Genomic DNA, 13,402 nt, shown 5'->3' with positions numbered 1-13,402 from the left:
AGGAGTCAGGACGGAAAGTCACCCTAAGCTACACGGACCTCCTTTTATATGAGAAGGAATGACAGGCCATGCTCGATCACCACAAGTAAAAAATACTCCAGTAGGTAGTAAGAGCGGAGCATTGCTAGATTTAGACAAGTTGTTAGCAGTGTAATTACACCAGATACTTGCATTTCTAAAAACAGGATGAATAGGGGAAACGTCCCATTCCCTAGATTGATTCTTTCCCATGTAGTTAAATTTTATGCAAAAATCCATTTTTACAGAACCAAGGAGTTCAATTTCTTGTGGTTCCAAAGTGGCCAGTGGGAGATGGGGTATCCATACATCCTAATTGTCTGTCACATTTTTTGATACGTTTTTGGGTGGAAAAAGACTTTGAAGGTCCCTAGTATAGGCCATTCATCTAATGGTAAGCCCACAAGACAGGTGGAAAAAGGCTGATCCGGAGAGGCCATAGCAAGACACAGAGTATCCTGTCCAGTCAAGTTCGCCAATGTGACCCAAACATTTACCTTTGGTAGAAAAGGGGGATAAGAGCTACCTTCAATAGGCCAAGGTCCAGGTATGAACATCATTATCCATATTACTGACAATGCTTGTTTCTCTTTTTCTTTTTCCATTGTCGTTTTACAACCAGCCATTCTTCTGGTCGTACTGTCCACGACCGAGGCACTGCAATTGATTGTCCACACTCTAATCCTACAATAATGTTCTTGTTAATAATATAAATTCTGCTTGTTAATGCAATATATTGAAACAACAACCGTGCAATAGCCCGTACTTCTAGGCTTTCAATCAATGATAAAAAATTTGCAAAAACTAAGTTTGGCAAAATCTCAGAACCTAACCCTGTAACTCCCTCTAATTCCAAAAGAGGTTTTCCCATAAAACATTCAGCCCACTGTATCTGATTAAACCTTAATATTTGATTATTACACTCAGAACACATCCAATGACCCCATCTGTCCCTTAGTCTTACAACTCGCCAGCGATCGTGATCACAGAGTTCACAATGGATCTTGATCCACGGTCGACAAGATGGTCCGTGTTCATAGCAACATAACTGTAGAAATCGAGACGCTGTCCAATCTGGTTCATGACGGTGTCGTTGAAAGTCGATGTAAGGGAAGATAATATCTGCTAGTGGTGCCGTCAGTGCGCTGGGGATCTGGTCTGGTCCAAACGTATTACCTTTGTTAAGTGGTTTAATCCAGGGTGATATTGTCCGTTCCAAGCGCTGTAAAAAGCGAAACCTAGATGCTATATCCTGAATTTGTTTACCTGACATTAATGCAAAACAGAAATCCTCACGCAGTTTTTATTTCATTCTGTAGGGTCGGTGTCGGTATCAGTTGTCTGCGGTAAAGGTTCACGGAAAGGTCGTACATTCTTTGCTGGGATCCATCTGGGTCCTTTTTCTGTGGAGACACAAGCATAACCTTTTCCCCATGTAACAAGAGGATATGGTCCCATAATTTTACCTGTTTCTGGATCTCGGACCAACACTGGGGCTTTAACCTGTGCCTCAAAAGAGGTATTTGCAGTGAAATGTCGAACTATCGGTGGGTTGTTATCTATTAAAGAACAATTTAAAAAATTAAAAACATACAACGCTTTCTGTAACCGTTCCTCTGGAATAGCCATTCCCATTCCCCCTTTTTGTTGTTGTAATAGACGTTTTAGAGACTGATGAGACCCTTCAATGAGAGATTGACCGGTGGGGGAATGAGGAATGCCAGTAATATGAGTTATACCCCATAGGGCAAAAAAGGTTTTTATAGTTGTTGAAACATAAGCTGGACCATTATCTGTCTTGATCTCTGAGGGAATACCCAAAGTAGCAAAAGCACGCATTAAATGTCTACGAACAGCTCGTGCCTTTTCTCCTGTGTGACACGAGGCAAACAAGGCACCTGAAAATGTATCAATGGAGGAGTGGATATATTTAAGGTTACCAAATTCAGAATACTGTGTGACATCTGTTTGCCATAACGGTAGGCTTTGTAATCCTCTAGGATTAACTCCTGCAGCAACTGATGGGAAAGAATGTTTTTGACAATCAGGACAGACAGCAATAATATTTGATGCTTGTTGAGAAGGAAGGTCAAACTGTCGTTTAAGAGCTCCAGCATTTTGATGGAAAAAAGAGTGACTTCGTTTAGCTTGTGCAATACGGTCTGGCAGTACTTGAACTGGTAACGTCAATAGATCAGCTCGTCGATTGCCTTCTGCAAGAAAACCAGGTAGTGAGGTGTGAGACCTAATATGCATAACAAGGTGCAGATCGAGCGTCCAAAAGGAAAACAAGTTCCTGTAACAGGGTAAAGAGTTGTGAATGTGAAACATTCCGCAGCACAGAAGCTCCAGCTCGTCTAACAATACCTGCAACATAAGCGGAATCAGTAACAAGGTTGAGTGGTACGTTCCATTTTCGGAAAACACGAACAACTGCATTCAGTTCTCCTGTTTGAGGTGAACCGGAGACTGTCTCTATGTCCGAGTCCCATCGTCTCCGTTGATCATCCCACCATAGGAGAACAGATTTATGTGATTTGCCTGATCCATCTGTAAACACAGTAAGTGCCTGTAGGGGTTGCTCGCTTCTTCTGGGTTTTAACATCAGACGAAAGTCAATGTTAAACAGTTTGTGTGAAGGTGGATGGGAAGTTATTTGGCCTGTATAGTCGGCAAGTGCCATAACAAAGGTGTCTGATTGCTGATAAAGCCATTGTAAGTATACTGTTGTTATTGGTAGACAAATACAGACAAAATCCTTCCCTGATAAGGTTAACAGGCGTGATCTAGCTTTAACAATCAGGGAGGCAAGCATTTCATGTTGTGTCAAAATAGTTTTTGTAGGCTGGTTAGGTAAAAAGATCCATTCAATAATTAACAAGGGGTCTGAGTTCTGAAGGTCCCATTGAAATATCAGGGCATGAGGCTGTCGAGCAGGGTTTAAAATAATCAAGTAAAAAGGTAGTTCAGGAGCCCATCGGTGGGCCTGTCGAGAAGCGATAGCTGAGGCAACCTTTTGTAAAGATGTATCTGCTTCAGGGTTAAGATTACGTGGAGAACAAAGATTAGTGTCCCCTTTTAGTAGTTCAAACAGAGGACCCAAGTCTGTATTAGAAATTCCCAATAGTGGTCGAACCCAATTTATTGTTCCCAGTAATTTTTGTGCATCATGCAGGTTTCTTACATTGGTATTGATCTGCAATGGTTGAGGAACAATAGTTTGTGCTCTTATTCGCCAGCCCAGATATTTCCAAGGGGGAAACTTCTGGACCTTTTCTGTTGCTATACAGAGACCTGCCGAATTCACGGCATCTGTGACAAGGGCTACAGCTTTCTCCATGACTTCGTGATGTTGTGCTGCCACTAAAAGGTCATCCATATAATGATACAATAACACAGTAGGCATAGCATTTTGGACAGGACTGAGTATTTTTGCAACGTACCATTGACACATTGTAGGGCTATTTTTCATACCTTGTGGCAGTACAACCCACTGATATCTCTGCAACGGAGCTTGCATGGTGATGCTTGGAAATGAAAAGGCAAATTTCGGGGCATCATCTGGATGTAACGGGATACTGAAAAAGCAATCTTTAAGATCTATGACAGTCAGATGCCAATGTCGAGGGATCATAGCTGGGGACGGGAGCCCGGGTTGGAGGGCTCCCATATCTTCCATAGCATCATTAATTTTTCTGAGATCATGGAGCAAGCGCCACTTGCCAGTTTGTTTTTTAATAACAAAAACAGGTCAATTCCATGGGCTAGTAGAAGGTACAATGTGTCCTTGGGACAGTTGTTCTGAGACTAAGTTTTGAAGTGCGCGAAGTTTTTCCAAAGGAAGGGGCCATTGATCCACCCAAATAGGAACATCAGATTTCCAGGTTATTTTTAGGGTGTCGTGCACTTCAGTGACCCCATCTAAAAATGTGTGCAGATAGACATTCCCCATTGTGACAATACATCACGTCCCCACAAAACCATAGGGACAGGCAGCACAAAAGGTTTAACAGAAGCCACATGTCCCTCTGGTCCTTGAATTCAAATTAGTTCCAAACTCTGACGACTATTACCGGTCCCCCCTATCCCAGCCAGTGCCTGAGAGACATTAGTCAGCGGCCATTGCGGAGGCCATTTGGCTTGAGAAATTACGGTGACATCAGCTCCAGTGTCAATGATCCCATTTAGTGCTATTTGTTGGTCATTGTAAATAAGGGTACACTGATACATAGGTCGCTGTGGAGAAATGGATTGTACCCACAAAATGTGAGGTAACCCTGTAGATCCAAAACCTCCCCTCCTCTGCGGAGGATGATCAGTGATAAGAGAGTTTACCGTTGCTGGAATCAGAATCAATTGCGCTATTCTACTACCCTGAGCTATCGTACAAGGTGGAAATGGAGTCCGTGCCATAATTTTGCTTTCGTCCACACTGTCATAGTCAATAACACCTGGTAAAACAAATAGACCAAAAAATGTTGTGGAAGATCTACCAATTAACAGAGCTTGTGTATCAGGGGGTAATGGTCCTTTGACATTTGTTGATAATAAATGAACCGAGGAATCGAGCAGTGTTACTGTGTGTGAGGTTGCCAGGTCCAATCCGGCGCTGCCTGAGGTTGCTGGACAGAGACTTGAGGTGTCGGTACTTCTCTCCGAGCTTGTTGAAATGTCAGCTGTGGCACTTGTGTCTGCGCGCATCGCTGCCCCGCGCTCCGCGGTCGGTTTCCCTGTGTCGGTTGTCCCTGGAAGTCATACTTAGATCGACATCGATTAGCATAATGACGCCCTTTCTGACATTTCGGACAAAATCCAGGACCAGGAGGTTGTTGTTTATTCCCCACAGCCCGAGCAAGACAATTTCTTTTTAGATGACCAGGCTTACCACAACCATAGCAATTCCCCACACCATGCATCGTTGCAAAAGCAGCAGCCATAGCTTCAAACTTGTGGTCAACCGTACCGATTCGGTTACATGCTTCCACCATTTCCACCAGAGTGGGGTTCGGGTTGGGAAGAGACTTCAGTAGCCTTTTACAATCGGCATTAGCATTTTCAACAGCTAGTTTTGTTAGCAATATATCCCAATCTTCCGCATTATCTACTTGATGTTCCAAAGCCTGTTTTAGTCTATCAATAAACTGCATATAAGGTTCTCGAGACTCCTGAGTGATGTTAGTAAAAGCTTTTTGTGGCTTTTGTACATCAGGAACCTGGAAAAAAGCCTTTTTCGCCTCTTCTCTAATTGCCTCGAGAGCCGCACGGGGGCAGTGTTGAGCCCGCGCTACCGGATCAGCACGTGCCCCGGTGCCCGTACGATGCTCTATTGTCAGTGCAGCTAATGCAGCATCATTACGGTTAACGTACGTGAGCAGGAGTGCTTGCAGTCCCCCTCTCCAGTGCGACTCCCACAACGTATACTGAGTCGGGGTTAGCAGCAATCGTGCTAAAGGTTTCAAATCATGAGGAGCATGATATAAGTATCAAACACAGAAGATAACAGGCTTATAAAATAGGGAGAAGAAATGCCGTGTTCCGTAACAGTGCGGCACAGTTCTTTAACAACCAAAAAGGAAAGAGCCTCCCATCGTGCTCCCCCTGCCCGACCCTGAGAATACAAGACCGGAGCAACTATAGTTTTAGCCATTTCTAGATCCCCCTCCTTTAAGGCTTGTTTCTTTATTTTTGCCCACACATCACGCAGATCAGGAGGGTATAAATCAGGCTCTTGTTCAGGGTCTACCGGTCCCGGGTCAAAGGGGTCGTCTTCTGGCGGATACCCCACTGCATTGACACCCAGGGGTTTAGAGCACTGTGATTTAGAGGCTGATAAGGACAGGGCTATATGAGCTTGCGACTCCTCCTCTCCTTCCTCTGCCTTTTCTTTTTGTGCTTTCATAGTCTCAAAAATAACTCTCCACGAAGAGAGCAGATGGTGGGACTCAGTATCGCCTTTTGTCGCAGAATCCCACAATTTCACCCCTGTGTCGTCCCAAAGTTCCCGCGTGAAAATTGTAGTTGCAGTCACTGCAGGCATATTTACTTGCACCCACTTAAGCATTGCTTTAAGGTCATGCCCAGAAATACTTTTCTCATGTTTGTTAGGGAGACCTTTCATAAGCTCATAAACGTCTCCTTCTGGGGACGAAGCCTGATTCCCCATTACGGATTTCCCACAGCTCACCTCTCAACTCCGGAGGGATTTCTGGTCGGCTCCCGCTTCCTTTCAGCAGATCATTCAAAGTTCTGTGGGATTCGCTGCATGTCGCTCAGTTAGGCAATTCGAGAGCCCTTCACGTCAGATCCTTCACTGGATCACGTCAGGGTCACCAATTTGCGGCGAATGAAGAGACGGGACACAGCTTGATGCAAGCAAGTTGTTGGTTTATTAGTGATTTTCTTACAATTATACGTTTCTACCTTCTACATATTACACACTGATTGGTTAAATCTTAAGCGTAAAAACACTGATCGGTTGATACTTAAGGCACACCGTTAGAACAATAGGAACTTATTAGTTTACCTTGACATAGCAACAATTTCTATTCCCAAATTAGGGGGTTTCTTTCTACGCGGCTTTCTTGATTAACAAAGTTACATATCGGCGCCATCCGTTCCCTTCTCTGGCTACTTGTTTCTCTGTCCGTCTGGTTGCCTCCTCAACTGTGACGGCTCAGGGGTCTGCAGTTAGCTTGTTCCTTGGTTCCCAGGGCTTGTGCCCTGCAAGTTCTAACAAGTGTCTATTCATCAGGCGATCAGTACTTGGACTCTTGTCCTTGAGGCCTTGTCCTACAGGGGAACACAGACAGACAGGCTGATTCTTTGCACCAGCACTCTGCTGCCTCTTGGCAGGGTTCTTTGTGTGGCTGTGTGGGCGAGGCGAGGTTAGGGGATAGCTCTGAGCCAGCTGATGCTTCTGCGCCAGGCCAGAGGCGCAGGATCCCTTTGGGCACAGCTGTTCTCTCATCTTCTGTTTGCTGCTTAGATTTAGTTTAATGCCCTGTCCTATCCTCAAACAGCGTGGCTGTAGCAAAGTAAAGAGGAAATGCCCTGCGGTCCCTGGCTCCCTGAGCTTGTGAAATGATCTGTTGCTTTGGGGAGGGACTGAGAAATGGTTTTACATCATTCGTATGGAAGGTTAAAATGACCTTGGCCTAGGGCAGTTCTCCATACTGCCCAAGTGACATAAGAGCTTAACCTCACCGAGGTAGGCTTTGCAGGGGACGCTGCTTCCTTTAAAATGTGATTTATTAGTATTCATGAGCATTCATTTTTGGGGTGGAAGTAAATCGGTTCCCATGAAGGGCAAATTGCTGCTCTTCAGCTAGAGAGAAGCAGCAGAGCAACACATGAACATCACCCCAAATAGAAGTAGGGTGAGAGAACCCCCAGGAGCACTCATGTCCAGTACTTTGTCCCTTGTCTTGCCCTTGAACTGGTGAGTGTGTGGCATTAGGGAGCTGTGCCAGCGAGGTCCTCTGCACAGCTTCAGCGACACCCTGGCGGTTTCTGCTGACCTGGGTTTTGTGCTCCTTGCAGGGCATTGGGGGAGGGATGTGGGCTGCTTGGTGAGGAGCACAAGGGGATTGTACAGCAGAACCAGAATGTTGTACAAACGGAATGTTTTGGCTCATACTTGATGGAGCGTGAGTCAGCGGAGTGCCAGAGTGCTGTAGCTGAGCTAGAAATGCATCAGTAGCATGGTCAGGATGTGCAGAGCACCTTGCAAAGCCCTTAGCCAAGAGGCAGGCTTTGGGAAATGGTTCCGTAAAGCCACCTGTGCTGGGCTTGCAGTTGCTTGCCTGCAGAGTATCTGTGTGTTAATTGTGGAAGGCTCAGGAGTGCTGCCTTTGAACAACCTCTACATCCCTGATGCTGCACGATCCACAGGGACTGTGGGTAACCCAGTGAACTGGGATGCGGGTCTTCCTGATGGGGAGTTGGTTTGTATAATTCTCTTGCTTTGAATCTGTTCTTCCCTGGGGTAAGTCTGACTTCAGTGAAGTCACTCCTGAATCAAAGGAGTACAGTTGTGGCCAAGCCTTAAGTACTAGGGCCATGTGAGCTGTTGGTGGCTGAAATGCTGTGTGCCACGTAGCCCTTTCTTGGAAAATGAGCAGTTCCCTGCTGTCTGGCAGTCATTTGGGAATGTGCCATGTGATTGGACTGTCAGAAAATAAATAAACAGCTGGTGTGCCTCTTGGTTTATTGACACTTGTGTTATAAATGAACTGCTAATTTTTCTGCTGGGCAACATTTCCAATTTGTTACTCTTGCTGCTTCTGATTTGCACGTTTTCTGTTTTATGGCTCCAGTTGTACAGCGTGGGTGTTCTTGTGCCAGCCCCTGTTCCCACGTGTTCTTGCATTACGGTCTGATGGCCTCTGCTGAACTGGAAACCATTGTGGCACTGACTGGCAGATAAACAACAGACAGAAATACTTCCATTTGTGCGTCCTACAGGCTTATTAATAGTTTATTGTAAAGGAAGAAGGAAGTAAGAAGCACATAAAAACATAGCACAGCTTATTCCGTGTTGTCGTCTTGCTCTTTTCACTGTAGCAGTGCACTGTTTTCAGGCAATGCAAGTTCAGTCTGTGAGGTTTGTGAAATTCATTACTGATGCTCAGTGGAGACTGAATTAATGCACATTGATTACTATGAAATACGACAGGACAGCGAGTTACTGCATTACTGAAATGAAGTCCTTTACAATTCAGCGCAGCCCTGTTAGATGCTTTGTAGCGCCCAGAAGCTATTCCAAGTATACTTTCAAGATGACTCGTGTGGGGAGGAAAGGGGCAGAAGACCAAGGCAAATGGCCCGGTGCCACATGAACGTGAAGCCAAGTGACTCATTTCAAAGACTCCTGCGAACCGGCGGCTGAGGGGGGCAGGCGCAGGGGCACCCCCTCTGCTGCGACTGTATCTTCATCCTCCGGTCTCTCCTCTGTTGTCACGGCCCTTATTTTCCAGACTTTCTGGTATCAGGGTTTCAGCGGGAGCTTTCCCTGCTTGGCTTGCCGTGTGACCTCATGCTACAAGGATCTTTTCTGTGCAAGTTGGCTGCTGCAAGGAATTCAGTGAAGCATTTGGGATAGGTTATGCAGGGAAACTGACATCTGAGTTTGGGGTTCTGGGCAGTTAGGGTTAATATTGGTGTGACAGTAATTACTGTTAGCCTGAGTTTACAAAGAGCCTGAAACAACACCCAAGATGAGCAGCTGCTTCAGTCTCAGTGGGTGCCAGTTCAGCTGCCAGTGGTGAAACCTGGAAGGCCAGAGCTTGTAATTTACTGCTTGTCACAGGGGAGCACGAGAAGGGGAACCATCGTACAACTGTCTGTATCTTCCTTGAAACTGAGAGGGGAGTTGTATGCAGGATGAAGTCATATTTGCATGAAAACCTATAGCCTGAAGCTGTGTCTAAACACAACAAACTTTAGAGCATAGATGGGATGCAACCCCTCTGTCATCCAGGCACGTTTATTTAGAAACCTGGTCTTAAACAGTCTGCTAAGGGTTTGCAGTTGCGAAGCAGAACAACATTTTGCACTGGTCCCAACTGTGCCCCTAGGCTGCAAGCAAGTGTGTAGCAGGGTTAGTGCCCTCGCAGCACGAGGCAGTGCTGCAGTAGAGACTTTGCAACCTGTTGCCCCCAAGGGAGGGCAATTCAGCTTTCAAAAGCTTAAGGGACCATGGGTCCACAGCGACACAAACAGCCAGCTTCTGCCTAGCACCCCTCCTGCCTTGGGTTTCGCCCTGTTTGGGCTGACGCTGCATTCAGCCTGGTGCAAGGTCCCGCTTTGGTGGGGTGGTAGAGCGTGGCTGAAGGGTCAGCCTGCTCTGAAGTGCTGAGTCAAGCCTTGCACGGGATGCCATGTCCCACGGTGTCCCTGGAGAGGGGGCTTGGGACATGATGTGCATCTGCATGAATGGTGAGAGGCAGCTTTCTCTCCCAAGGTCGTGGTTGTCTCTGTGAAACCAAATCCTTGCTGCTTTAGCCTTGCCCTCAGGTCCCTGGAGAAATCCCTTGTGCATTGCTGTGCAGGTGGTCCCAGTGCCCCTCACCAGCAATGGAGCTGGGAAGGCTGCCTGTGCTTGCTTTTGGGGGAGGGGGGGATTTATTTCTTGGGCTCTTAATTGCATTGCTGTTGATCCGTTTGCTCCTTAGCAATGACAACGACTTGACAATTACTTCCTTTTACTTCCTTCAAGTAGCTCCAGTTGTTGAAGTTCCTTTTTTCTTTATCCTCCTGCTGATCTGAACTTGCATCCTCCCCTGCCTACCTGGCACCTGGAAGAGGGAGCTAAGTAAATATGGCATGCCAAGACTTAATAAGGCAGGTAGCTTTCAATTGGCTTTGCAATGCCTTTGTTACAGTAGTGTGGCCAAAAGAACAACAACAAAAGCAAATAACATTCTTCATTTGCTAATGAGTTTCTGAGGATCTAAACAGTGCAGGACGTGAAGTACCCAGATAACAGGTGCTTTAAATTCATATGGGCTGCCCATAGCTTTTATTTTAGAGGGCTTAGCTGCAAGATTGAGTACAAACTTGCTAATTCAGAACGACTTGCTGAAGATGAAACGCTTTCCTGAAATGCGGTATTAAATCATGCAGGTTGCTTGCTGCAGTTCCCTTCCTAGTATTTTACCTTCCAAATAGGAAAAGCAAAAGCCCTTCTGCAGTTTCTAGGGTGAATATTTGAGATGTCTAGAAAAAGAGATTATTCTTTTTGTCTTGGATGGGGCAGCATCTGTGTTGACAACCTTAAACCCCAGCTGAGCAGGTGGTAGGCGAGGTGCTGGGTGGTGGGTGAGGCGCTGGCTGTCAGCGCTTGCGTTAGAGCAATAGGTACGTGTCTGTGCCTGGGCTGGCTGCCTTAGGGCCCTTCCAGGAGGGGATGGGGATGGGAGCGGAAATCCCAGCCGTGGAGGAGTCTGGATCAGTTCTGCTGAAGGGAGTTTGCTGCTGTGTGCAATTCCTAAATCAAAGCACCTGCTGCTTCAACAATGATGAAAATATCAAATTAATTAAAAGCACTGAGGAAAAAACCAGGGCAGCCAGTGAGTGATGAGAAGCAGAGCTTTGATCAGCTCATCAACAAGAGCGCTGCTGGGGGTAATGGCTCCTGGCCCTGTGGCAGCAGCTTTACCACTGATTTCAGTGGGGGCAAGGTGATAGTTCCAGCGCAGCGACGCCATGCCATACATCTGGAGTCTGATCTGCTCATCCCTACAGTAAAATGCTTTTGGTAATTTGATTTGCCTTCCTGCTGCTAAACGCCAGGCAGCCGGGGCGCGGGGGGGATTGCCTGGCTCTGTTCTGAACGAGCCAGTGGCTGGGAATGCACAGCCGGCTTTGCTCTGGTGGGGTGTCTGAGTGTCCCCCGTGTGCAGCTCCCGATGCCGCCTGCCTGGGGTGGGTGTGCTAACCAGGCACCCCGTCACTTACTCCTCTAGAACAGACCTTACAGAGGGGTTCGATTACGGCATCAGCCAGAGCTGTCTCTGTGTCCCCTGGGGCTGGGTGAGATGTAAAGGGAAACTGAGATGAGGCAGAGGAAGAACTCTCTTGAATTGCAGTGCAGAGCTGGCGTAGGCTGCTGAGGGCAGGGGTGGAACTGTTAGTGCTTTGAAGTACCTGTGAAACCTCTTGCAAAAACAGTTTGGGTCTGGAGCTGAGCCGGCTCTGGTGTGGGGAGATAGATCAGGTGGCTTTTGAAGGGTGCATGTCCCCAGCCTTGGCCCTATAACGCTGTGAGAAGGGGCAGGAAATACAGCCGTACCCTGCACTGCCCTGACGCTGCCGCAATTACCGTGTCCAGCTTGTGAAGCATTTCCCCAGCGACTGACCGTTGATCACGTATGTGCTGAAGTCCTTTTGAAAGTGTACCTGAGCATCCCCTGCCAAGCTTCAACGAGGTCGCCGCGTTGCTGGCATTGGAGTTAGTGCTGTGGCACAGCTGGGTTCTCAGTGGTGCTTCCAACAGTCTGCGGTGGCGATCGAAGCAGGTTCCATTAGTGCTGTGATCCCTTGCGTGAAGCGACTCTGTTTTGGTGCCTCGGAATCAAAGCATCAGATAATTGTGGTGCTGCCAGCTTGCTGCGAAAGCGGGTGAATCAGTGGGCTTGTTTCTTCTTTGCAAGTTAACAACCCTGTGCAAGTCATGCTACTGGAATGAAAGGTCATGAAGGTAAAAAGTACTGTTGCGTTACTGAATGATACTGCTACAGTCCTAGAAAACAGCAGTTTTTCTTCTGCCGTGGGAATGGTGCTAAATGCATTGTGCTGAGATTGTTTCTTTCCCTGCAGGATTATTTGCACGAGCTCATCTGCATCACAGAAAGGGGAGAAGTTTGTTGTGCCTCTCCGAGCTATAGGTGCCCGAGCTATCCTGGACTTCCCCGACCAGGTGAACTTCTCAGCCTGTCCAGTCAAGTACAGCACCCAGAAAACGCTGCTGGTTCGCAATGTTGGTAACCGGGAGGCCCGCTACTGCATCAGCACGCAGAGGTAGGGAGCTCATCTTTTTTTGTGCAAAACACTGTGGCGTGATAATATAGTTGGGAAACAGCGACAAAAAGGAACCGGAGCACCTGAGCTGCCGTGCTGCTGCCATGGCTGGAAATGGGCAGGGCACGTGGGTTTTGCTGTTGATTATAGTGTTTGAAGCATGGCGCAACCTCTGCTAAAACCCTGCAAGCTGCAGAGTGGAGTTTTATAGTGCAACGGTGTCTTCAGAGCACAGTCGTGCAAGACTGATTCTGTTAGACTGAAGGAGCAATTGTAAGAAGGCAGCTGGACTGCCCTCGGGCTGTGGAAGATCCTGCGGGGCAGACGACAGCTCTAGGAGCTCAGTTCCTGCAGACCAAGGGCAGTGTTAAGAAATGGGCAAGCTCTGAGCTGGTGGAAGAGACATTTAAGAATTTATCAGCAGCTTTATCAGCAGTTTGTCTAGAGTAGCAAGTGCAATCAGAGATTGTAGATCAAAGCAATTGGTATCGAGACCCTGAGAAAAACAGGGTGTGGTCCAGGACCTGGTTCTCCAGTAGGTTTGATCTGGTCCCTGGGATCAAATATTCTTCATTAGAATGAGCTCTTAAGTGGAGATGAGCTGGCAGCGGCTTCAAAACTACACTTTAGCCCCAAACCAGAATGCCAATGGGCGCACCGGCAAAAGATGTAGCAAATACCTGGTGCGTGGGTTGGGAGCCTTTTCTAGAGCTTTGTCTCTCTCAGATCTCCTGGAAAGTGCTCTAGCATGCTGTAGTAGCTACCAGCAACCTCCTTAATCCTCAGCACCTTCTGAAATGGTTATGTGGCCCTGTTGGCCAAATATACCCATTCCCTGGGAGGCCACAAGCACGTGGTATTTGGG

The sequence above is a fragment of the Falco cherrug genome, chromosome 16 (genome assembly GCF_023634085.1).
Source record: "Falco cherrug isolate bFalChe1 chromosome 16, bFalChe1.pri, whole genome shotgun sequence".
NCBI classification, from domain to species: domain Eukaryota; kingdom Metazoa; phylum Chordata; class Aves; order Falconiformes; family Falconidae; genus Falco; species Falco cherrug.
The sequence above is the reverse complement of the archived record's forward strand: the minus strand, read 5'-3'. Positions refer to the sequence as shown.